We start from the raw sequence: 26,136 nt of genomic DNA on the forward strand, positions 1-26,136 counted from the left end.
TCATTCTTCCTACATCCTTTTTATACTGAGATATCCATTTAAAGACTAACTCTCAGAAACTCCTTCTCTGACTGCGTTGTTTAAAGTAACTGTGTCTACTCCATCCTCCCAGCTGCTCTCTACCACATTATTTTGTCTGTTTCCTTCAGAATACTAACTAAAATCTGTACTTATTTCCCTTATGTATAGGGTTTTTGTGTGTATTGTTGAAATTTTTCACCCAAAATTTAAGCCCCAAAGAGCAATTGATACCTTATTTACTGCATGTTGTTCTCTCCCTTGTTCTTATTAAGTGATTTTTTTATTGTTATGTGTGGTTAGGAGCTTATGTGTTGATATGGATTAGGTTATAAAGTAAGCAGAAATATGGACATCATATAGAGTCAACATCATTACATTCTCCTAAAAATGTGCTTTGTCAGAGACCAACCCACAGTGCCATCTCTCAAAAGCTCAACACAGCCAGTTTTCCTCCAGAAAAGCAAATGATTAGATCACTATTTCTTTAGTTGAATAAAAAATAAAATTTATGACTCAGACATAAAAATGATTACTGTAAGAAAAATATTTCTTTAATGACCAGACATATTCTGACAGAATATCCAGAGAACAGCAAGATGTTTACACCATGAGAAGGACATGGAAATTGAGGCAGGAAGTAGAAGTTTCACCAGTCTTATCTCATACTCACGTGGGGAAATAAGATCATTAATAAAAAGGTAGCAGAATTCTGTGAAATATTTATGTTTCTTGTTGCTTTCTCTTATGCTTTTTATATTTTTGTTTTACTTTTCTGTTTCTGTTAACTGTATGTTTTAAATTATGCAAAAAATGCATATTGTCTTAAGTTAAGTTTCCTAGAGGCAGAAGCTTGAGGGAGGGTTTTGCATAAGTGATTTATTGAGGAAGGGCGAGCAAGGCAGACACGTACTGAAAGGAGACAAACGAGACTGGGCAGAGGAAGAAGCTAGACTCATGGGGTTAGCTGAAGTCTAAGTTCTGCTGTCTTCACAGAAGGCTCTGGAGAAAGAGTGATGTCAGAGACTTGTGACTGAGATAGGGGAAGCTTCTGTACTACTAATTGCTCATTGGCTGTGGGCTGTCTAACAGAAAGTGCTTAACATTCCAGAAACCTCCGGTCAGTGAGGTTCCTGACAGATGCAGGCAAATGTCTTGGGAAAGGAAACAATTGTGAGCTCTTAGCAGTTAGTGTTCAAAGCACCTAGGAATGGGAGGAGAGTTTAGGAAGATAATCTGGATGGGGCTTAAACCACATCTATTATGCATACTCATCATATTAGTTTCATTCCATTCAATTGCAACTTCTTCAGGATTCTAGTTATTTGCAATTTTCAGATAAAGTTACAAAGAAAGGTTAGTGAAGAGAACTATACAACCTGAGTGCTTTAAGAGATAGCCATCATCGTCATCTTCTACTTCTCATTTTAGTTTCCTCTCCCACTTGGCGAGCACCTCTGCCAACATAGGTGGCTTGTCTGGTGAGGTCACCAGAAGTCCATTTTTGAGGAGTCTGAGGTCCAGGTTGGAATGACATTACCAAGTGATTGGAGCTCTTTTTGTCCTTTTGTTAGTACCCATGTGTATGGAGGAACAAAATCTACTTCACTGGATTTCCTGAGTGCCTAACATAATAGCTCCTGCCTTAAATATATAGAAGCAATCTGAACTCCTCATAATGATCAGGATAATTTACTTTTGCTAGTCTGGTGAGTCATTGCTTTGCTTTCTGGCCTACTGGCATGAGGGGTTACATGTGATTAGTAGCAACCATAGGTTTCTTTTGTTGTTGGTGGTGTTTTTTTTGTTTGTTTTTTTTTTTTGTTTTTCCCTTCTCTGTGTCTTGGTATAAGCTTTCCCTCTCTGGGAATCTGGACCCTTGGACTCGGAATTTGCAGAGGTGGGCAGCACATATTCTTCTAGGGAGTCACTGGGGCCACTCCCACCACCCCTTGGCTCCTGCTCCCATGTATTCTACCTATTGACAACACAGCACCAAGCAGTGACTATTGGTTTAAGATATTACCACTTCCTAAATGCACTTTGTTCTCCCCAGGTATCATTTTCAAGCTGGCACTTCAGCTACACCCTCAAGAGGCTGCTCATTGCTCTGAAGGCTGGCAAGTTCTGGAAAACTGCACTGAAAGGTAAGTCAGTGAATCTCATGTCCAGGTGCCTGGTGCTACACTTCCCTTCATCTGAAGCAATATTAGGTAAAAATACATACCAGTAGAGCAGATATTTATGATGGATGCTGATGGATGTTGATGCTGGCTGAGATGCTGTTGGCAGGAAAGGTATACTATACCTGAAAAGTATGTCAACACAAATCTTAATTTAATATCTTCCTAAAGATTTGGGTGTTCTTCATTCCTCAATGCATGATTATCAAATTAAACGGATAAATAAATAATGGCTTTCAGTCCCCTTGTGGAAGGACTAAAGTAACTTCTTCCATGTATACTTGTTATAGTGCTGCAGAGATCTTCCTTATGGGGACTTGGGGCCTCTCTTTCCCTCAAAATGTGCTGGGTCTGAGAACTGGCTCCTGTTTGTAAACTGAGCAAAAGATTGTGAATTTCCAGTAGAGAAGTTGACCTTACCTTCTGCTCACCCATTCTTCATTTCATTTGATTATAAATATTAAGCAACACCTCTGTTTTTACCTCTCTGCTCATCAATCCTTCCCCTTGGGACATTAGTCATCCTCATAAACTACCTGAAGACCAGGCCACCCAGAACCTCATCCTGACCTTGTTGTTTTTGTGGCAATTAATTCTACCTTGCTTGTGATGCTTAAGTACTGACAATTGGATGGGGAAATTAGAGAGCACAGAAGGGAAATTAGATCCTTTCAGGAGGAGGTTTGGTCAAGAAGCCTTCATGTTATTTGAGACTTAAGGGATGAACAGATTATTGAGTCTTTGAAATTTAATCTGCATTTTCTGAAGAATAAGAACTGGTTATTAGAGAGGTCACTCAAACCTTTACTGAGTTTGTGTTTCACATGTGAGGTATTGTCATTTACTATGAAAACAACTTCTATGCTTTTCATGCAAAGTATGTTCATTGTATTTTCTTGTTTATTATCATCTATCACTAATTCTTCTCTTGTAAGGGTTACAATGCATTATAAACCACACATATACACACACACATCCATCTATTTATCCATCTCTCTAATCTCTCTATTGAGAAATAAACCTGTGTTAACTTCTATTTTTAATGAATTATGTCATATTCTAACAATAAGGAAATACTTGCCATTATTAAATTTATTTATAATAAATTAGTGTCCCCTATATAGGAATTACAACTTTAATATTTAAACAGAAGAATGTTTATGTATATATGTGGAAATGATAACCCAATAATGTAGATGTTGTGCATTCTTACTACCTAAGTCTTTAAAAGTCAGACATAAGGGAAATACTTTAGCAACAGGTCATGTGTAGAAAGACATTTGCATTTTTCATTATATAGCTTTCCGAAATTTGAAGTATCAGATTGTTACTATTCAAATGTTTTCTCTGAGCAAAAAAAAAAATTCTTACTTTTTACCTTTTATACTGCTAAGATTTTCTTAATCTAAAGATAAAATTCCAATAGCTGGAATATGTCTGCCAACTCAAAGTAATACTTAGATTTGAATCTGCATCTTAAAATATGTGTGGCTTGTTAGACAAAAGCCTTAGATCTCTGTTTCAGTAGAAGAAAAAGGAAAGAAATAAATATATACAGAATAAAGTTTAGTCTAATAATTCATTTCTGCCTTTTAGAATTTTAAAATATTGTGCCTGCCAATCGAAGAACATGCATATACTTGTTGCTGAATATTCTTAGAATTGAGCTATCCTTTCTCACTCTTCTTTTAGAGGGTATAAGCAAACACATGCAAAATATATTGCAGATAGCATCTTATAACCATATATATGCATATATGATAGTCCCTCATTAAATGTAAGCTTCATTTAAATTTAAATTTAACAATCTGCTGTGATTTAAGGTCTGGATTTCTGAGCAATTAAATATGTACTGTTATTCATAAAATGCATACTCACTAATAAAAAGGAAACTAAATCTTGAGAGAAGGATAAACAGCAATTGCTAACATGGCATTTAAATTCACAGAGTAGAGAAATGGAGAAATGATTATGATTGATGATAAACTATAGGAGGAAAAATAATATCAAACCCTAGGACTTTAATTTAAAAATTATGCAAGTGTAGTAAAGGGGGAAAAGATTTTCAAGGTTATACTATCCCAGAGTTTTATTAAAGAAAAATGTAGTGGATTATATTACCAAAAATTATTTTTTAGATATTACAATGTTATTGAAATGACTTCATACATATTTATTTTATAGTCAGATTTAAGCAGGTTATTCATAGAAAGCAGTTATATACCTGCTGAAGAAGCTGAGGAGAATCAGGTGTTACAGTCTGTCAGGTCTATCCGGCAGCTAGTAGAACCAGAAACTTCTAACAAGTCTGACCTAATGAGAGCCTCCATGAGGAGGAAATCCAGATGGCCCCATTCTTACATTTTCATTCATGCCTCGGGCCATGCACCATTCAGAAATCACTCACACAGGTGGGGAGGCGCTCCCTCCAGGGAGATTTTAGAGTTGTTATTCCCCCCGGTGTGGGAGGGTGTTACCTCCTATAAGGGAGAGAGACAAACTCTTAAGTAACAGACCCTGAGGCTCAAAAGTGGCCATACTTCATGAATAGAAGTGAGCAGTCTCTCACTACAAGAGACAGGTAAAGACAGAGAGACAAAGGGTAGAAGGCTGATTCCACCAAAGAGCACCATCATTTGACTGAAAATCCCTTTCTTGTGGTCTTCTTAATGTTAAGCAGATGTTTCCAACTGCACTTTCTTAGTGGTGATTTTAGAAAACCAACAGTAATAATATCATTGCTTTGCTTATATGTTTATTTTCACAATTTAGACCAGTAATATCAAGTAGTAATCATTTCCACATCAACTTCATTATTTTTTTTCTTACGTGAAATGCCTTCATTCTTCTTAACATTTCCCTTAAGTGGATTTTAAATGATTTTCTTGGTTTCGAGGGTGGAAACTAGTAAACAGGTTAAGCCTTGGAAAGTGTAAGAATTGTCCTTACACTGCTGACAAGATCTGTGTCACTAACTGGGCTACACTGGTTTGGGCAGTACACTTTGTAATTTTCTCCAGTAGCCCTTGCCTGTTTTCAGTCTACAGGGTTTGTAGGGTAATCGCTAATCCTACCACAAACCCCATAGCATAAGGAAACTTATGAACCAAAATAGCTTAAGTGAGTTTCTAACTAACTTTCCTTTCTAACTAAACAAATGTCTTGCAGAATAGTTCCTTCACCACATAATACTGATGTCTGCCACAAGAAAGCAAAAATAAAACGAGCATGCTAACATGAGGCTGCAGGAAGGGACTTTGTTTTTGCAGCATCTGAAAGGAAAGCCTGTGGGCTTCTCCCATTTCTGGAATGAAGATGTAAAAAATCTTTAGGTTCTGACAAAACATTGACCTATTGACTGTGTGGGAGGGCAGACATTTAAATTGTCTTTATAAGGAAGGTCATTTGATTTGCATTCATCTATGAAAATTGTGTTGCTTAATTCTTTTTGCCAGTAGAGATCAGCCAGTTGACATCCAGTCAGTTCAACTCCTTAATTATAAACCCCTTTGAACATAGTTTCTCTAGGCTTAGATATTCTAGTTTCTTCCAGCAAGGCCTCACCTCTCATATGCTTGGTGGTAAATTTATATTAGCTTCTGGCTAAGTCTATTAGAGTTCTTGGGCTTTTTAAAATGTGTAGCATTTAATTTCAATTTTAGTGCTGTCTAAGTGCTGAAAACAATAGACATGCATTACTACTAAAAATATTGATTTAAATCTTTAAACATGCATTGAACGTCTTGTATTTATGCTATTGCTGTCATAAACAGGGCTATTAAAATATGAGAAACATTAAAATGGATTTTCCCTGTCGAGGAGGTTCTTTTTCTACACTATCAATTTTCCACGAAAAGGGATTTTAAGTAAAAGGTGTTATATTTATAAGAGACATTATATGGACAGATATCCCTCTATTAAAAAAAATAGAATTTGTAGCTCTCCCTGTCTTCCCCACATCTGTGTCATTCATTGCCTTTTGCAAATTTCCATACCTTTTAAGGAAGAAGCACAGTAAAAGAAGAAAGATACACATTTGAAACTAAAATGAGAACCAAAGCCATCTGTGTCGAAGTGACTTAGATAAGATTGCACACCACCTGTGTCAACTTTGCTTAGTTGTTTTTTTCCAGTAGATCTTTGCCAGAGAAAGAGTGTGGATTAATAAATAATTTCACTGGTTTAGAAAATTCCTACAGATCAGTTTATGAGAGACAACAGTTTACTCACCAGTGCCAACAGTATACTTATTACACAACTTACTTATCAAGACCCAGGTCAAGACCCTCATCTCTGTTTCCACCAACCCTAAACCATTAGATCAGGAATCTTGCCCTCTGTCACGTGGTTCCTTGCTTGTTCCTAAACCACCAGAAGCTAGACGACCAATCCCTGCATCCCTACCTCTTCTGACCTGCCTGTCTGAGACACTGTTAAGACTCAAGGTGGTGTTCTGTCTTGCTGCAAAAACTTCTAATACATGTAGCCTTAGTTCATTAGCAGGCTGTCTGGTGGTATGAGGGGAGTTAAAACAAGCAAATAAATAAACTAAAACTAACAACAAAAATCAAACCTGTGCTCAAGGTCTAGCTTCCTGTTATGGATGGAATGTACCCTTCTAAAATTCACATGTTGAAGCCATAATCCCCAGCACGACTGCTGTATGTTACGTATGATAGTTGGTAAGAGAGTAAATCGTAAGAGTGTTCAGCACAAGGAAATTTTTTTATTTTATTTATTCTTTTGTAACCTCTATGAGATGATGGATGTCCACTGAACTCAGTTATTTCATGATGCACGTAAGTCACTTTAAACTTACAGTCTTGTATGTCAATTATACTTAAATAAAAGTGCAAGAATAGGTAAGATTCTTATAAACTAAAAAAAGGCATAAAGAAAGAAATTTTAAAATCGTATAAACAAGCCAGAAATAGAAGACTGTTTCTACACTGACAGTGACAACTTAGGACTCTCCTGTCATGTAATATTCCAAGAGGCAACTGAGACTTGTTTCACTATAAGAATTGAGAATTCAGTATCTTTTATTAGAGCTAAGCTTTCATTGTTCTTTTTCTCTTTAGAAAAACTTAGTAATTCGCCAGTTGACTTTCCAAGAAATCACTAACACTGGGCCTTTAGGTTTAGGTCTTTTCCAGAGCATAGACACTTTGAACCCAAATATCTCACTTATATCAGATTAAGGTTTTCAAATTTCTCGTTTCTATAGGACTGTGGCATTTCAACAATAAGATTTACATAGTCATCTTATCTTTACTGTTTATAAAATATAACTTGCATATTTTAGAGGGTGTTTTTTACTCAGATTTTGAACTTGCCTGCTATTTTAGACACTTTCTGGATTTTGAGGACGGTGTGTATTTGATATTCTGTGTTTGCTATTTTGAGATAATTGTGCTTCTGGAAAATAGTTCTGAAGAAAAATGAGTTGTAGCTGAACTAAATATATACCACCAGCTACTCTAGTTCAAATTAGACTACAACTTTGTAGTATGTTCAGTTTTAAGAAGTCTTTTATAATTTCTGTATCTGTAAGCTTTTCCAGCTGTGACTTTTCTCCCATAAGTGGCTGGAGGAGCCAGCTGAGTATAACAAGAAGAGGAAATAAAATTTGTCATGATCACGGGAGCCTGTTGTTTTATGGCTTCGGTTCTTTTGGACTTAGCTGAGGACTTTAGTCAGGATCTCCTCCTGACTTGATTTGTGACCCTGCAGAAATCTCCTAATCTATCTGGCAATCAGCTTCCTCTTGTGTGAAAATGAAGGTGCACAGCATTATAAACCTTATAAGGTTATAACAGATACATGAGAACGCTTCTGAAGCCTAAAAGAAAATTCAGCATATTGGCACGATAGAAAAATTTTACTTGTGTTGTCTTCCAAAAAGTGAAATGCAGTACTTAACTCACGTAACATGCTGACAGCTCCTCAAATATTTGGCCAAAAAATCCTCCACGTCCCTGCAAAGTAAGTGGTTCTAGAGGTTATCGAGGGTCAATACACTATCAAGGTAACATCTTTGCTGGCTAAAACTTTCCCTCCACTTGGGACGTGGACGAAAACCAGACTGACATACTTTATCAGCCTGCATGCCATTTTTAATCGATTTATCTGCTCTTGTTCACTAGATATATTACCGAGTAGAGATATGCCCTTGGCTCTTTTTTTTTTTTTTTCCCCCAGATCTATTCTCCACCATATGCTCACATTCTGCTCAGGGCTGTAAATAATTTGATAAATCAAGCCCAGTCATAGCACTAACCCCCCATCCCACCCAAACATACATTAACTTCACTTCTGTGAGCTTATCCGTTATTCTCATTGTCTAAAGTTACAAACTGTTTCCATTCAAATCCCGCCCATCCTTAAAGACTCAGAACAAGCTCAGATATTGTAATTCAAGCTTTTTACATGCACACTTTTTAACACATACTCCCTTCAGCCGTACATTAGTGTTGCTTTTACGTTCTCTTCAAATTTATTAACGTTTTGTCTAGTCTAATGTAAAGTGATATCTTGTATTTGTTCTCATTTGCATTATTTTTTTACTCATGTTTTTCACCTATAAACTTCCTGATTCATAGCATTTGTTAATTTTATAATATATTTCATTACATTTTCATTATTGATTTGTAAGAATTATTTTTATATTCTTGTCAGTTTTATGCATTGCAAGTATTAACCACACAGTCACTTACCTTTTAACTTTGTTCAGAGTGTTCTTAATTAAACTGAAATCTTTCCATTAGATATACTATGTAAGCCCATCTTTTTTTTTTCTTCTTCTTCTTTTAGTTTATGTGTGTGGTTGTTTTAGACTGTTCCCTACTTATGTGTAATGAGAACATTCATCTCTATCTTCTTACTTATACTGATAATTTTACCTTTGGCTCTTAAATCATTCTGTGTGAAATTTTCATAAATAGCATACAGTGACATTCATTTTTATTTTCCATATGTTGAGTCCATATTATCTTCCAAATAATTCATCTCCTCCTTAGCTAAATGACTAGAAGGATTCATTCCAAACTGCTAAAATGAGGCACTGTGGTGACAGGCATGGGGTTGGGTAAATTGTAAGAGTGTTGTTATTTATCTCTTTACAAAGTTCCATATCACATTGATTTTATGAGCATATGTTACTTTTAAAATATAAAATCCATAGTAAGAAAATTGTGATGAGTTCCACAGTAGAAATGAAAAGTTTTCATAATTTAAGTCTATAATTTGTCACTTCTAAAATAATTACATGCTAAGGTCTCACCAGAACTAACTTAATTTGCTTCATTTAAGATCTAGCTAATGCAACAAAAGGTTAAGAATTGTTCGAAAGTTGAGAAAAATAGTTGAAGAAAGGATGATTGATCTTTGTAGAACTCTGTTGACAGTCACATTGTGTAGGAGGGTGGGGGATGGTGTGATGACATTATCTACTATGGCTCTTGGTGGTTTACCTGAAGAAATGTTTTAATAGCATAGGTGAATTTTATCCCTTCATTTTGTTAATACTACCATTGAGCACTTACTATACAGTAAGCAATTTTCTAAGAATTTTAGATCAGTGTCTTTCAAAATATTTTGGGGGAAGGACTTTCTTGCTTGTGTGACTGCTGTCAATATGGAATGCATCACAGACAAATACTTCTGTAAAATAGGAAACATGAATTACTATAAAATAAAACTTTAAAAGGCAGATTGCAACTATTTTAAAATTATTACAGCCAATAGCCAGAATTACTCTGTAAAACTACTGTAAAATTTCTAATGATTATTCTAAAATTCTGTACTTACCCAAACATAAACTAGTACCTTTTGCAGATCAGCACTGGTCTGCAGTACAGATCTATTTTCTAAAAATTCTTTGAGTCCTCACATCATGTCGATGAGGTAGGTCTATAATTGTCCCTGCACCACAGATGAGGAAACTAACTTCATGTGCAATGACATGAAGTAACATGCAAATCCCACAGCTGTCAAGGGGCAGAAAAAGGATTCAAACTAAAATGCCTGGCTTAGCCTGCAATTTAACCACTAGAAAATACCACTTCTACCAGAAGAAGAATCCAACGATGCATTTTTATTCATGCATATTTTTCCTTGAATTTTGCTCGGTTTGCCATCCATATTTAACACAGTGTCTCATATCACTGACTTTTGCTTAGGGCAAGATGTATTAATAAATATTGACCAAGTAATTTTCAAAGTTATTCTGTAGAATAGGAATAAAGTTCAACTGTACTTAGTAAAACACTCCCTAACTCCTCAATTATTCTATTTGCATAGCCTATTCCTCATACTGATGATTTAAAATGCAACAAAGGAGACTGGCCTGTGGCCAAGATGCTCAGAGTATGCCAATAAACATGAAGGCCTTAATTCAAATTGAAATGTAATTTAAAAAGCAGAATCTCATTTCTAACTTGCAGTTAGAAATAAGCCAATCACACATTTTTAACAAGCTGAAAGAAATGAAGCAGTTTATATTTGTGACCAAACTCACAGAACTGTTAACTTCTCAAATCAAAACTATAATTGTAAAAGCAATTTTTTACTTACTTATGTACATAAATAATAAGTAACCAGTTTAAATTTCTGATAAACATTACTTGAAATGGAGTATCGATTCAGAAGTCCTATAATAATTGAGAGAGAGGGTCTTTGCTTCCTTGGTTCTTGTTTTTTCTGACTTACATAGAATTCCTTTAAGTCTGAGGGGTCACAAGTAGGACTACCAGAGCATATTAATTAGCATGCCATGCTATATTAATTTGTAATATTTATCATTATCACTGTCTGATCTAATTTGAAAGAAAAAAATTCTAGATTTCAACTTAGTAAATCATGTACCCATGGACAAAGTATTTGACACCTTAGCTTGTTAAACAGAAAACTAGCATGCCCAGCCTACTGTTCAGGGCTGAGTGGAAATGTTTATTATTGGTAGATGCAACTGTATGTCTGTGTATGTGACTTTATATTTCACTACTCAAAATATGTTGGACCTCCACTAAAAAAGTTTTGTTTTCATTTTTTCAGTTCAGGTCAGTAATCAACTTTCCCTTTTTGTGCACTTGTTTAAAGATACATACTGAAATTATCTTCATAATTTATCATAACAAACATTACATTTATATTCATAAGCTTTGTTTTAGTCATCAAAGCATCATTTTTTTTCATCCAGCACCTTTTTGTTGAGAACAAAGTCCTTATCAGGGACCATTGTCTTCTTGGTTTCTTTCAGAAGCTGGTCAGATTGCTAGTTTGATACTGGTTCAGTGCGAGATCCCTCCTCAGACTCCCCGCCAGAATGGCCTTATGTAGTCAGCAGGGAGCTGCCATCCGACAACACTCCGGCTGGGGGAGAGAAGCATTTGAAATCTGTGCTGAGAATATAGAGTTGAAAGGGGTTACAGTTCTTGTCCCAAAACTCTAAATATGGATAATTTATTCTTTTGAGATTTTTTTTCTCCCTATTGACATGCTAGATTGTCCTATTACAAAGTTGCTATTTTTTGAATCAATATATTTCTTGAGATTCTTTTCTTTTCTCTCCTTAAAGAAAGAAGACAAAATACTGAAACTATAACACATTTCCATTTACCAGATAGACAAGCTCTTTTGTGACCACTTTAAAAGGACATGCATACACGAATATGTTTCAGTGACTGTCAAAGTAAAGTTAATCCACATTTGGATTCTATTCATCAGAGTACAGGTGCAATAGTTATCATACTCTTCTTGACATTATTTGTTGTTCACTGTTATTTAATTCCTATCATGTCTTATGTTATAGAATATGTGGTTAAAGATCTGAAGGCTGAATTCAGCTCTCTGAGGATAATTTAGGTCCCATATTCCTCAAAGGAAAATAACTAATATATCATTTAAAAATATGTAAGACTATATTTACATCTTTAAATGAAGGGCATAATTTCCCTATAGAAATATGAATTAACAAAATTAAAAAAGAAAGTAGGATGTCTATAGACTAGTAACCATAAGATAAACCATTTTGCTATTCAAATTGTCCCAGTATATACAAAGAAGAGACTTTGATTTTTTAAAATTAAATACGTATTTTAATTTCTTATCTTGAAATAATTATAGATTTACAGGAAGTCAAATTCTATTTTTCTACTCATGTTTTTATGAAGTTCACTAGATTTCAAAAGCCTATTTTTTACATTATATATGAGAAAAATAATAAAGATGTCATCTCATATAGATATTGCATATGTATGTATGTATGTGTATATATATATGTATACACCAGAGAGAGAGAGAGAGAGAGAAAGAGATTGGCTTCTTTACTTAATATAAAATCCAGAATACAATTTATGTTACACATTTCTTTCTGAAATGAGAGAAGATTTTAATCTTGGCAAAGCTTGTATTGCGTTGCTGACAATATTCTTTCTTATATTTGATAACACTGAAAATCTCAGAATGGTCTCACAGTATCATTTGGCAGTGTATAAATTTTCCATTCCTTTTACAGACCTTTTTTTTTTTTTAATCAAGTGAAGTCAATAGGATTTAAAACAAAAGAAAGCACATTTGAAAACCTCAGAAGATAAGCCAGCCAAGTCCCCAGAGGTGTGCATTGTTTTTGCATTCAGCTACGGTTAGTTGTCGAATGCAGAACATTTGATTTGTGTGCACTTAGTCATGAAAACCAACTCTTAAATTTGTTTTTGCTGACTTTCTTGTCAAATTTGGGACGTGGCTTCTTTCTGTATATAATAAAACAGCTGCTTGCTGACTCTCTAAGAAAAGGAACACATGCAAAAAACCATCAAACACATTTTTCAATTCTTCTGCTATCGGCTTAAGATTTAGCTTTGCTGATTCTCTGGGTTGCAATCAGCACCATTTATTGTTTTCATTGTATTCTCCTCAGTGCCTGCCAGGTTGGCTAAATTGGTTCTACTGGTATTCCTATCAACTTCTTTAAAGGATTTATAAGGTTCTGTGAATAAGAGATTATACTTTCTAATTCCAAATTGTAATTGAAAAACCCATCTGCTCCCTTACTTTTGTGTGATACCATACTTACGGACATTGTCATCTTAGCATTTTTTTCCTGACTGGAGGAGCACAGAATTCATTAACCTGTATGTGATGCATGAAGCAGGGCAAAATTAAAAGTAAGTACATACCTGCCTCCTCTCCATCTCCACCCTCCACCTCCACCTCCCCTCACCTTCCTTATCTCTTGGCTATCACCTCTTAGGCGGGGGTTCCCAGGTTTTGAATGAACTAAATATTTTCTTTAAGTAGTAGTACAGTCAATTACAAATATGAATTTAGACACAAAAGGGAGTATATCTCTTTAGAATGAGGTCAGGCATCACAATTTACTAATTTAAAAAAAAAGCTGATGAATTGTAAAAACATCGTAGAACATATCATACCGAGGAGACTTTTCTAGGGTCCCTTATGGTCGTGGAAGGGGCCCCGAAGGGAGAGCTCTGAGGCGTCTGTTGTGTAGCTTTCAGACCAGTCAGCGTTAGCTCCCACCACTCCTCTCCCCTCTCCTTCTGCTTGAGCCATCCTGGCTCTTTGATGTCCCTGATCTTCAGGATAAAAGCAATTCTTGATGTATGTTTATCCTAACAAAACTCATCTCCCCAGGAGATAGCCCTGCTCAGAAGGACAGGTCTCACATCCTGCAGCTTGTCAAGTCCTAAACCCTATTGTTCAGAGATGTCCCTGACAACCAATCAGCTCCCTGAGCGTGAATTGATCATGCAGCCCCTAGTCCTTGTGACCACAGCCTCCTACCCCCAGTAAAAGACCCTGCATGGCCATCCCCAGCTCTCACCTCTTGCCTGTGTGGCCCGCTGTTGCCTATAGCAGTGTACCTATTAAACTTTCCTAAACTCTTCTCAGTCTCTGGTAATTCTTCTACCAACCCACGTCACTGGCCTGCCATGTTGTGCCCACAACAGCATTCACACCCCAGCCTCCTGCATAAATCCCTCCCTCGTCTCTTTCCCCTCTTGCTCACACGTCACCTTCTCAGTGGGGACCTCCCTGATCACCATATTCAGAGTCCCAAGCTCTCCTAGCAGCATTCTCTAGACTTTCTCCTTCCTTTTCTCCAGAGCTTCCATCCCATCTTAAATAGATGTTTCCCTTAAGTATTGGCTTGTTGTCTCTTTCTAGTCATTAAGATGAAAGGTCCATGATGGAAGGAATTTTTTCCTTTTTTCTTAAAGAATCTATTTGTGCCAGTGCCTAAAATAGAACCTTAAGTATAATAGAAGCTCAATGAATTTGTAATTGGATACATATTCAACTTTATGTTTAACAAAGTAACTGTAATCAAAAGATAATTAAATATCATTTGACCAAGTGGAGAAGCAGAGAGAGGAGAAAAACCATAAAGATGGCTAAAGGAAAAATTAGAATCAGTAACCTGTGAGTAAAGAATGAATAAAAGACTTCCTCTGGGAAGACAGACTCAGCTTTCTAGGTTTTCTGTGTTCCTCACAAAGTCAGCACACAAAATTTTATTTCATTTGCTGTTTTAGACTTAGGTAAAGAAAATTTAAAGAGATGAAAAAAATCCTCACCATATGAGGTGCACTTACCTGGAGTTCAGACACAAGGAGAAATAGGTGCTTCAAAGTAAAGTAGGTTTCAGTCGCAATTTAAGGGATTGTAGCTTTGTGTTAATGCTTCTTGGATTTGAAATTTGGTCTGTGGAAGAGTGAGAGACACCTTCTTCATAAGCGTTGCTAAGAAACTATTCACGTGCACTTTTTTGTTAAAAGCTTTAGTGAGGCCTGATTTACAGAAATGTAAGCCTTCTTACAATTCAGTTTTGTTTATTCCAATGTTTTTGAAAACTTTAACAGAGAAACTATCAAACACAACTCACAAATTGGCTGTCTTTTAGTTGTGTAGCAGAATTGCCTGACAGGGGGTCACTGGGCTAAAATCATGGTGTTGGTAGGCCTGTGTCCCTTTGGGGAGGCTCTAGGGAAGAGAATCTCCCCTGCCCCTTCCATCTTCTAAAGGCCCCATGCTTTCCTTGGCTTGTGCCCCTCCGTCCTCCAGCTGCTAAACCAGCAATGTAGCATCACACTGAACCCTCTTCTATCACCAAGTCTTTCTAAATACACAGAGGAAAGATTTTCCACTTTCAAGGTCTTGTGTGCTTGGGTTGTACCCATCCTGGCTAACTCCGGCTAATCTCTTTATCTCAGACTGAAACTTCCTTACCTTACCAAAGTCCCCTTTGCCATTTAAGGTGACAGAGTCACAGGTTTGGGGGTTAGGGCTTGGGACTCTTTGGGGGCTATTAGCAGGCCTATTATACTTAGCATAAGTCATTAGAATGGTTCATAAACCAGTTCCAATGGGCTTATTTAAGCTATTTTTTAAGAAAGCCCATTATGGTCAATATCAGTACTCAATGTGCATTAATTAAGTAGAGAAAAATCAAATGCTATTAAGATCTAGACACTTGCATTAAAACACACACACACACAGAGGAAGCATGACTTAACACTTTCTTCTTGAGGAATTATAAATGTAATTGCTGTATTAATATTTCTTACCCTTACCCGAGTAATTTGAGTAATTCGAACTTTATCAAATTCTTACATTACATAGTAGATATAAGTATGTTTAGGGCTTAAATTAGTCTTTCTTTCTTTTTTGACTGTATGAAGTAATCATTTGATCTACCCCCTGTGAATTAATTTATAAATAATTTAAGTAGAAATAAACAGACTCTAGGAAAGAAAGAAAACAACATCACGGAAGCAAACAAAACAATAATGTATTTTCTTACAAGGAAACAAATGATGACTGAGATGATTGTGTTATTATTTTATTTACATGTTGCCATTGTAATATTTCGTTTGTAATTAACTTGCCTTTTTATAAAATTATAACTATATACCTTAATGTGAACATAGTCTGGCCGAGTAGCTTCATCTTTTCAATAATTACTGGGAATAGAACAAACAACTGATCTTATCTAATCATATATTAAAAAGTATTATATTTTCAAAAATCTGTAATACAAGATTTTAAAAGTCCCATACATCTACAATACTCATACAATCTCACATATCGGTTGCTCTAAACCTGTCTCTACATGGCAGTCACCTGGGGAGTCTGTACAAGCCCCCTACTTTTGATTAAGTTTTATCAAACTCTGTGGTTGGAGCCAAACCATTGATCTTTTAAAAACCTATTCAGGTGGACACAGTGACCAGCATAGGTATAATTAGCAACAATTAGGAAAAATATTTTCACCTCAAACTAATTCTGGTTACTTTATGATCATTTCTAGAGGTTTTAAAACTTGATTTTCATTTGCAAATGTAACAAGGGGAAGGGTAGGTGAGGGTATTTTACAATGTGTTGAAAATTAAAATGTTAATATTTAAATTTCTGTTTCTAAAATTTATCTTTCAATAAAACAGAAATTCTTATTCCTCTTCTTAGAATTCCTCAGTTATATCACGAAGAGAAGGCTTCTCATCATCACAGACCCCAAACTTCTCCTAATTTCTCCTCCCTTCTCAATGTCGCTTCTGTACACAGATAATGTCAAGTCTCTGCAGATACCCAAATATGCAATTATCTTTTGTTCCTCTGAGAAATGGCTCACCTTCTCCAAATTCTTCCAACCTAATATGCTTTTGCCATTCCTTGTGCCTACCTGTATTACAGTTGAGATAAATAATGAATTGAATGGTCAAGTCAGATTGACAGGAATCAGGGATCTTACCCAGAATCAAACTTCCCTAATAATGCAAATGATATAATTGACTGCAAGACAAGGAAGAATGAAGCTTTGGATTGCCAATACAGTTCTTCAGGTCCTTCCTTGCCATATTATTATATTGCTGTGTGCCTTGACCAAAACTTCACATCTGAGGTCTCTATGTGGTCTCACACTAGAAAATCATTTGGTCATGAAATACCTCCATTTGAACAAATAGTAGGTGATACTAACATTTTCCAGTGGGCATGTCCCATAAGTCAATAAATACCAGATTTGTTACTGTAAGTACAGAAGGCACACCAGGTTCCTTCTCTTCTCCCTCCTCCTTTGACGCTGGCGAGAAGTTCAACTCACACAGGAACCCTTGCCCTGGCTCTACCACTTACCCACCATAAAACTGTCAAGCCGGTCTCCTTACCTCCTTCTTTCAAGCCATTTCCAGACCTGCTTGGGATCCAGACCATTCTCTCCAAAAGCCTCATTATGTGAGTAATAAAGCTTTCCATTCGCTCTCGGTGTGTCATCAGTGTCAGCTTCTAAACCAGATTTTGATTGGGAGTCCATCCTGCCACAACCATCCTTCCACCCTCTCGTCTTCCACTGTTGCCCCGTCCAAATGATTTTCCATTCTCCATTTAAAGCAAAAACACTGTTCCTAAGGAGTTAATCTTAAAGATTCAAGATTAATTTAATTGGGTATCCTCATTCTCCATCTTAAAAAATGAAACGCCCAACCATAGTCTAGAAGCCCTGTGTGACCTAAGCCTTGCCCGCTTTTCCGACCTCACTCGGCACCATATTCTCACAGGGACACCAAGCTCTAGCTATTACTGTCTTCTCTGAGTTTCTTGAATAATCCATTTTTCCTTGACCCCAGGGCCTTTGAGCATGTTCTTCTCTCTTCCTGGAATGATCTTTTTCCTGTTCTCTCCACTTCTAAATCGTAAGTTGTTTTTCTTCCGTTAAATGTTAGTTTAAATGCTACCACTTTAGAGAGGTGTTTGCTGCCTGCCTAAAGAAGGTACACTTCTATTTGCTAGCTTAGTCCGTAATTTGGCTGCCTCAGAGCTTCACAGAGGCAGAGACTGTGTCTTTGTTATTTACTCTTTATAACTAGGACCCACCTGAGTATCTACCACATAATAAATATTGTTAAATGAATAACTATCGCTGACTGACCAACAGATTTGGAAATTAAGTCCTTAATTAAAGGAAAGTGTAATTAAGGTGACTTAAACAATTACTAAGATGAAATTCACGGGGCTAAAGGACAGTGAAATGATCGCAGTCACACACAAAACAAATACTAGTCAAAAACAGACAAGCAATAGAGAAAAACGACCAGCTTGGCATGAATAGTGTGATAAAAACCATAGACATTCTCTTCCGTTTTATGCTAACTAGGAAGTAAACAGATGGATCTAAAAGTCTGAAAAAATTTTTATTTATCCCCATGATTGAGAAGGTAGAAATGTAACGAGTATGATGAAGGCAGCTGTTCTATTTCTCAGAAGAAGAATTAAAACGAAGAAGTAGTTTATCTCTTTAATAAAAGCGAAAGCCACAGCCCCTTTCTTTTTAGTTTCTCAGATCAAAGTTGAAACTCCCCTTTTAGTAGAGCATTATGTTACTTTATTTTACATATTAGTATCTTTTACTTAATATAGAACCCTGATCAGTGAAAGAATGAGTATACCTAATTAATAACAACAAAGAATCTATACAGTTATGTTTATTGATCTTATACACACTTGTATATAAAAATAAAACTTGGGAAGGCCATTTGTTTTTTCACTTCCCAGATAGGAACTCAGGACATTTGTCTATTGAATTTGACTCAAATACAAGTAAGAAATTCTTACCAACCCTCCTGATAAGATAAGGAGTTAATATTTTTTATGGATGCAATAAGGTCACTAAAGCAAGCTCTTGAATGAGCATCAGATAAAACTATGTGGAGGAGCAGTTCAAATTTAGAATTAATAAATGTTTTAAGAATATTTTCCTTCTGAAGGAGCTATGACGGATATGAAAAGAAAATTGGTAAGAAAGGAGGACAGCAATAAAGACAAATTGTTCCAATCACTGAGTTTTTGCTTAGAATGTGAAGTGAATGCAGAGATAAATTTGATGTGATTTGAGATGGCCACAGATACTGGAATGTTTTATATATTATTATTTTAACTGACAACTGTTCTTCAACCTTATGATTATTCAAATATGGTTCTTTATAAATCTAGCTTGATTTATGAGCTTTTCCTTGTTTCCCCTACTTTTTTCTTCTATTTTTCCAAATCTCAAAGAAAAATATCTAAGAAATATTTACTAAGAAATAATGCATACTTAAATTTTAAGAAAAGATGTATCCTTTCATAAGTTAGTGGAACATTTGAATCAGCATAGGTAAAATGCATATTGTTATTTTTATTGTAAATAATAATAGTTGTTAATTACCTTGTTTGATATTCTATTACTTATGATAAATATAAAGGAATTACAAAAGTTCTTTTATGGCTTTTATGTTTATTAGAAACGTAGTTTTGAGCACATTATTTGTTTTCTTTAAAATACATATAATAGAGTTAAAGATTTTAAGAGATTAAAAATAAAGAATGAGAAAAAGCCCCTCATTACAAAATAAACATTTTATTATGAAGAAAATCAATATGCTTTTTTAAAAAATGATTTCAGTGTGTCTACTCTGCATATGCACAGCTGCTGGTGTGATAGTCCAGCCATAATCCTGGCATTTTCTGTATGGGCCAGTTGTATGAGTAGTAGATCTCAAGTCTCTCAAATAGAATATTAAAAAACTGAAAAGGAGGACTTCTAAAATTTTTTTCATGTTATATGATATTGTAACTTGGTATTATTTTTGAGAAAAACACTTTAAAAATTGAACGGGACCACCTTTGTTATTTGATTTTTACTTCAAATATGTTTAATAATACACCTCTCATCAACATTTGTCCAAATGTACAATTGATTATGCCCTGCCAGCTATTTCTTTACAACTTATTGATGAAATTTCATTATTTTTTGTGTACAAGATTTAAGTGTTAGTAGATTCATAATGTCCATACTGTGTTGAATTACATTTGAGATGTTCCATGCACAAGCCAGTGTTGCTGATCTGAGAAATTAAGTGCTTCCCCGTGGCCCTTCCAGAGGAAGGATAATGGGAACCTGTTCCCTGGCTTTGCTGAACCTTTGTTGTGAGGCCCCCTTGGGCTGCTGTGAACATCCTTACTTCATTGCTGCTGTTGTATCTTTTTCCTTCACTAAACCATAGAATCAGAAATATTGTAATTTTGGGTCCTGTGAATCTTCTTTATCAATTGAACCCTGTTTGACTACCACCATTAGCATCATTCCACAATCCATTTTCTTAGGTTTCCTAATTACAAAAGTATATAATCTCCAAAATCAATCTTATTAACCCATTTTACACTTTCTGTATTTCTAAAGTCTTTCTTTTTCTAATTATGGTAGGTAATACTTTAAGGAAAAAATTGTTAAACAACAGTATGCATCCTTTAATTTTATTCCTATTTTAATGAGAATGTACCCAGTGTTTTCACAGTATTTTTTTTTTGCTAATATTTTAAAGGGTTTTTCAATGTCGTTTGAGATTGATCTATATATATTTTCTGTTTTTGCAAATGTTTTTTAATAAAAAATAAGTAAGAGACTTTCTTTTCCTCTTTTAAATACATTCTGGAAAATTTTAAATGGCATTATTCCCATCTTTATGTTAAAATTTTGGTTTTAGTAGAATACCTTTATTAAACTACCTGGGTTCAGTGTTTCTAAGCAATATTCTTAGAATGTTGTTTTGTATAATAGCATGTTTGTATAATGTATGTTTTCTATAATAGTAAGTTTCTTTTCTTTTCTTTTCTTTTCTTTTTAAATAATTTGGCCCCATTTTAGATGAATTACATTTTTATAAACTATCATCCAGTTAACCCAGGATTTTTCTTTTTTTTAATTTTAACTGCATGGAGTTGAGAAAATTTTAATTCACTAAGTTTCTTTGGTAATTAATTTTCCCTTAATTATTGGTATTTTATGCATTTGTGCTTTATCCCTTTTTCTTGAGTAAATTAGCTTACCAGTGACATATAAGCTCTGTTTTCTTTTTTTCCTTCTTATTAGTTCTATTTTTTGTTTTTTAATTAAATAAATTCAGACTTTAAACTTTCTTTCTATATAAAATTTTCAGATAATTGTTCAATAAAATTAGAAATTTACTGCAGAATAAAACATATAATATCTGTATAATAAATAAACAAATGGAAAATTACATTTAACTCAAGAAAAGTGAACATAAAACCAAATCAGAAAGTAGTTCAAAAGCTCTCATAAAATTCTACACATTAAAGAGTATTAAATGCATTCTGTAAACAGTATGCAGAGAAAAATTCAGATTCTCTATCTCATTAAATCATATGGTTTAAAAATAATTTTATTAAGTTTGAACAGTAAATGTTTTAAGAAATGCAACAAAATAAGGCTAGGAATTGCAGAAATACTTTTTGATTAGCAATTTAAGATAAATTAATAAACAAGAGAATCTTGAAAAGTAGAACTACTAAATTCAAGAGCTAGATCCAATATTAGTGAACTAAAGAAGGAACTGGCCAAAGAAATCTTTTTTTTTCAATATAATGATTCATAATTTTTAAATGTTATACTCCATTTATAGTTACTATAAAATATTGGCTATAGTCCCCGTGTTGCACAATATATCCTTGTAGCTTATTTTATACCTGATAATTTACAACTCTACTCTCCTACACCTGTATGTCCCCTCGCCTTTCCCTCTCCTCACTTGTAACCACTAGTTTGTTCTCTATGCCTGTGAGTCTGCTTCTTTTTTGCTATATTCATTAGTTTGTTGTATTTTTTAAAATTCCACAAATAAGCGATACCATACAGTATTTGTCTTTTCCTGTCTGACTTATTTCACTTAGCATAATCCCTGCAAGTCCTTCCATGTTGCTGCAAATGCCATAATTTTGTTCCTCTTATGGGTGAGTAATACTCCATTGTATATATACACCCCATCTTTATCTATTCATCTCTTGGTGGACACTTAGGTTGCTTCCATGTCTTAACAATTGTAAATAATGCTACTATGAACACTGGGGTGCATGTATCTTTTCGAATTAGTGTTTTTGTTTCTTTTGACTATATACCCAGCAGGAGAATTGCTGTTTCATACAGTAGTTCCAATTATAATTTTTTGAGAAACCACCAAACTCTTTTCTACAGTGGCTGCACCAATTTACATTTCCACTAACAGTGTACAGAGATTCCCTTTCCTCTACATCCTTGCCAGCATTTGTCATTTGTGTTCTGTTTGATGATAGCCATTCTGATAGGTGTGAGGTGATACCTCATTGTGGTTTTGATTTGCATTGACCTGATGATTAGCAATGGCCATCTGTATCTTTTCTTTGAAAACATTATTTAGGTCTTCTACCCATTTTTAACTGAGTTCCTTGTCTTTTGGATCTTGAGTTGTATGAGCTATTTTATATATTTTGGATATTAATCACTTATCAGTCATATCATATGCAAATATTTTCTCCCATTCAGTAGGTTGTCTTTTTGTTTTGTCAATGGTTTCCTTTGCTGTGCACAAGCTTTTAAGTTTAATTAGGTCTCATTTATTCATTTTTAAATTTTATTTCCATTACTCTAGGAGATGGATCCAAAAAAATATTGCTAGGATTTATGTCAGAGTGTTCTGCCTATGTTTTCCCCTACGAGTTTTATTGTATCTGGTCTTACCATCCATTCTGAGTTTATTTTTGTATATGGTATTAGAGAATGTTTTAATTTCATTCTTTTACATGTAGTCATCCCATTTTCTTATTGAAGAACCACTTATTGAGGAGACTGTCTTTTCTCCATTTTATATTCTTGCCTCTTTTGTCAGAGATTAATTGACCATAAGTGCATGGATTTATTTCTGGGCTCTCTAAAAGGAATCATTTTAAAAGGCAAAGAACTCAATTAGAAAATACCCAAAGATCAATAATAAAAAGACAAATAATACTTATAAATATTAATGACTATGAAAGCAAGTCCTGATAAATTTCATCAGCAATCAAATACATACTAAAAGTCACAAATTACCACTTTCTTGCCTTCAGATTTGCCATCAATAACAAAAAAGATATTTCAAGCTGTTTGATCACATGACATTAATAAATGTCATCACAGACACTTTGGTGGGAGTGTTGCATAGATATTACATTTCTGTTATATTTATTAAATTTTTTGAGCCAACAGACATGCATTGTCAATAACGCCATTCTTCACTGCCACAGGAGATAAAGCAGTAATATTACAGTCTCACGTAATATGTTGCATCTTTGATGTTCCACCCTCCTGAACTTATCTAGAGCAAAATCAGCAGGGGGAAGTCAGAGGGTATCACCTCAATCCCCCAGAACTAGGAAATAGAAGTCACCCGGGTTCCCTTCCCAGTGCTCAGCAAAGCTTGGCCGTGCTCAGAAGGAGGGAACAGAAAGTGAGATTGGAAAATTCTGCTCAGGAGGGTCACTGGCTGACAAAGCTCCACTAAGGATCAGGCCATTCACTTGAGGACACTGGCTGCATTCCTGTCTGTTCAGGACAGAGATAATCCCATTTCCCCCCTTCTACCAAGCTCTAGCTGGTTTCTGAGATTTAGACACCCGAAGGATAAGAGAGAACAGGAGGTTAATTCAGCAATTCTGTAAATAGTTCAGTACCAGAAGTGTTTGCCAAATAACAAGGCTGCATCTTTCCCCAGGGACAGGGAAGTGAAGACATAATTTTTTAGAAACGCAAAGTTCAATCTAAATGAGGATGGTGTTGGCACCTGGCCAAGCATGAGCTCCACAAAGACCATAAGGCTAAGCCTGCCTGTGGCTTTCTTTATAGCTTCAGTTCTCTGGATTGAATTGTATCAGTCCATCAACTCAAGAATCTGAAAAGTGTCCCTCCCATTTAGTCCTGTCGTCCTTTTTCTGGATATCTATGTAAGGAAACAGATGACAACCACCAGCCTATAATGAAGAGTGAATTTCAACACGACTGCCGCAGTGATTACTTCAGTGTGAAATGATAAACGTTGACACATCACAAGTTAAAATGGATCCTGGAGCATCTCTGGAAATTCAGAAGAAGCATAATAGGGCTAGACTGAGAATGGAATTATAGCGCTGGGGAGACTGACTGGTGGAGGACAGGATGGGCCATCTGCCACACCAGACGGAAGCAGCTGTGCGTTCTCTCATTAGATTGAGGAAGTCTGCATTGCCGCCGAGTGAAAGCCTCAGTGAAAAGGCAATTCTTCAAAAACTCGTAAATATTTCCCTCGAGGAGAGTGAAGGTTGGTGGAGGCAGGCTTGTTCCAGGCTCTGATCTGGTTCCCCAGAGCAGCCAGTGTGCCCCTGGGCCTCTCTGCTGCTGTTGAGCTGGTAATAATCAGGATTTGGAACCACTGGAACACTGCCGAGTGCCTGAAACTCTCAAGACGACAGCAAGTAGAGTGTCCTTCTGGGAATGGGACAAGAGACATTGAAATCATAATTAGAACATTCTTCTGAAATGTTTCGGAGATCACAGGAGCCAGGGAAATGCTGCTGTAAAAGTCTAGCTATTAGGCACGCCCTGCTTCAAGGTTTAGTAGGTGGGTTCTCAGTGTAAATATGACTGGGATTTTATGCTGGATTCATAACTACCCATAATCAGCCAGGAAAAAAGCTCTCTTTGTCTTCTGATTTCCAATCAAAATTATGGTGATGTACCATCTGCTAATGCACTATAAAATGTGGCTTAAAGGACTGTTTTTACATTTTTTGTTTTTTAGTTTTTAGGTTTTTTTTTTTGCTTGCATACCTCCTTAAAGAATATTTAAAACAATATGCCCTCCCTTATTCAGTATAAATATTATTAGCATATAATTAAGAGAATCAATGTATATAACATATATTGCATAATTTGATCAATAAATTATTCAACAAAATTAAAATCTTGAAACAAAATTATAAGGTTATTGGAAATCTATTCCTTAATGAGGTGAATAGGGTTAGATTTTTATAAAACAATAATTCACTCACGTGCAGATTCACGAATTAATTTAATTCTGAATGAGACAGAATTAAACATCAATTCTGTTTCTATTTTTTTTTGGCTTTCATAGACAAAAATGCTGAGTAAACATGAAGATGGAAATGAAAGACTTTAGTTACAGCAGAGTCATTCAAGTTTATCAGTTCCATTGACATTATTTCCTAAAAACTATCCAGTGATCTATAAAACGTATTTTCAAGGGCAAAAGCAAAATCCAAGATGGATGAAACATCTGCCTTGTGTGACTTGTTGCTTGGTTTTTCCCTTTTGGGGGATTATGAAAATGAAAAAAGAAAATATATAAAATGACTACACTGTATTTCTTCAGCTGATTAAAGATGCTTTGCTTTCCAGCTAATGGCAAGTCCTAAGTAAATATTGAAAGAGCTGATAGGAATTGCTTATGTTTTAATAGGTGACTCATACTTAACATATCTCTTATGACTCTATTACAAAAATCTCCCTCTCAAACCTCTCCCTCAGGAGTTATGTTTTCTTTCACAATAGTCAAGGGACAGAAGAAATGAGAAAGTTAAAATTGCTAATATTCTCCATGCTCTTATTTTACAATATATTTGACGTCAGTCCTTGCCAGTATAAACTCAAATGTCTTTTATTGTGGTCTGTCTCATGTTTAGCATATATACTTAATAACGTAAGAGACAGGAGGCCCTGTGTTGGTTTATGGTATTCTGATTATTGGCGAAAGAAGATTTCACCCATTCCAGTAGTTGGGAGCACCAGAGGTTTTACCCCAGGAGATATGAGCTCTTGTAAGATTTGAGAGATAGCAGGCTATTCTTTTTTTTTTTTTTGTAAAGTGAAGGAGTACTGTTGCGAAAAGGAAGGTGGATGGGAAGAGAGAACCAAAATCCTGGGAGAGAGAATCCATATAGAAGCAGAAGATCTGGAAATATATTCTCCTAGAACTGGTAGTACTCAGTCTCTTGGAAAGCAGCCTAGTTCAAACACGCCTGCCATAGGGGGTCATAAGTTTGTAAGACTGAGTTTATGTACTGATAATATAAGTTGAAA

General features: G+C 35.3%; 1 long non-coding RNA gene across 1 annotated transcript in view; it reads left to right on the plus strand.

Moving 5' to 3' along the window:
• Positions 1-26,136, plus strand: part of LOC140695702 (uncharacterized) — a 518,879-nt gene that overhangs the window by 338,475 nt on the left and 154,268 nt on the right. Inside the window, exon 5 of the long non-coding RNA XR_012071528.1 lies at positions 2,075-2,165. This is a non-coding gene — a long non-coding RNA (uncharacterized lncRNA). The remainder of the gene's footprint in view (positions 1-2,074; positions 2,166-26,136) is intronic.

Source organism: Vicugna pacos, chromosome 1 (genome assembly GCF_048564905.1).
Source record: "Vicugna pacos chromosome 1, VicPac4, whole genome shotgun sequence".
Classification (NCBI taxonomy): Eukaryota; Metazoa; Chordata; class Mammalia; order Artiodactyla; family Camelidae; genus Vicugna; species Vicugna pacos.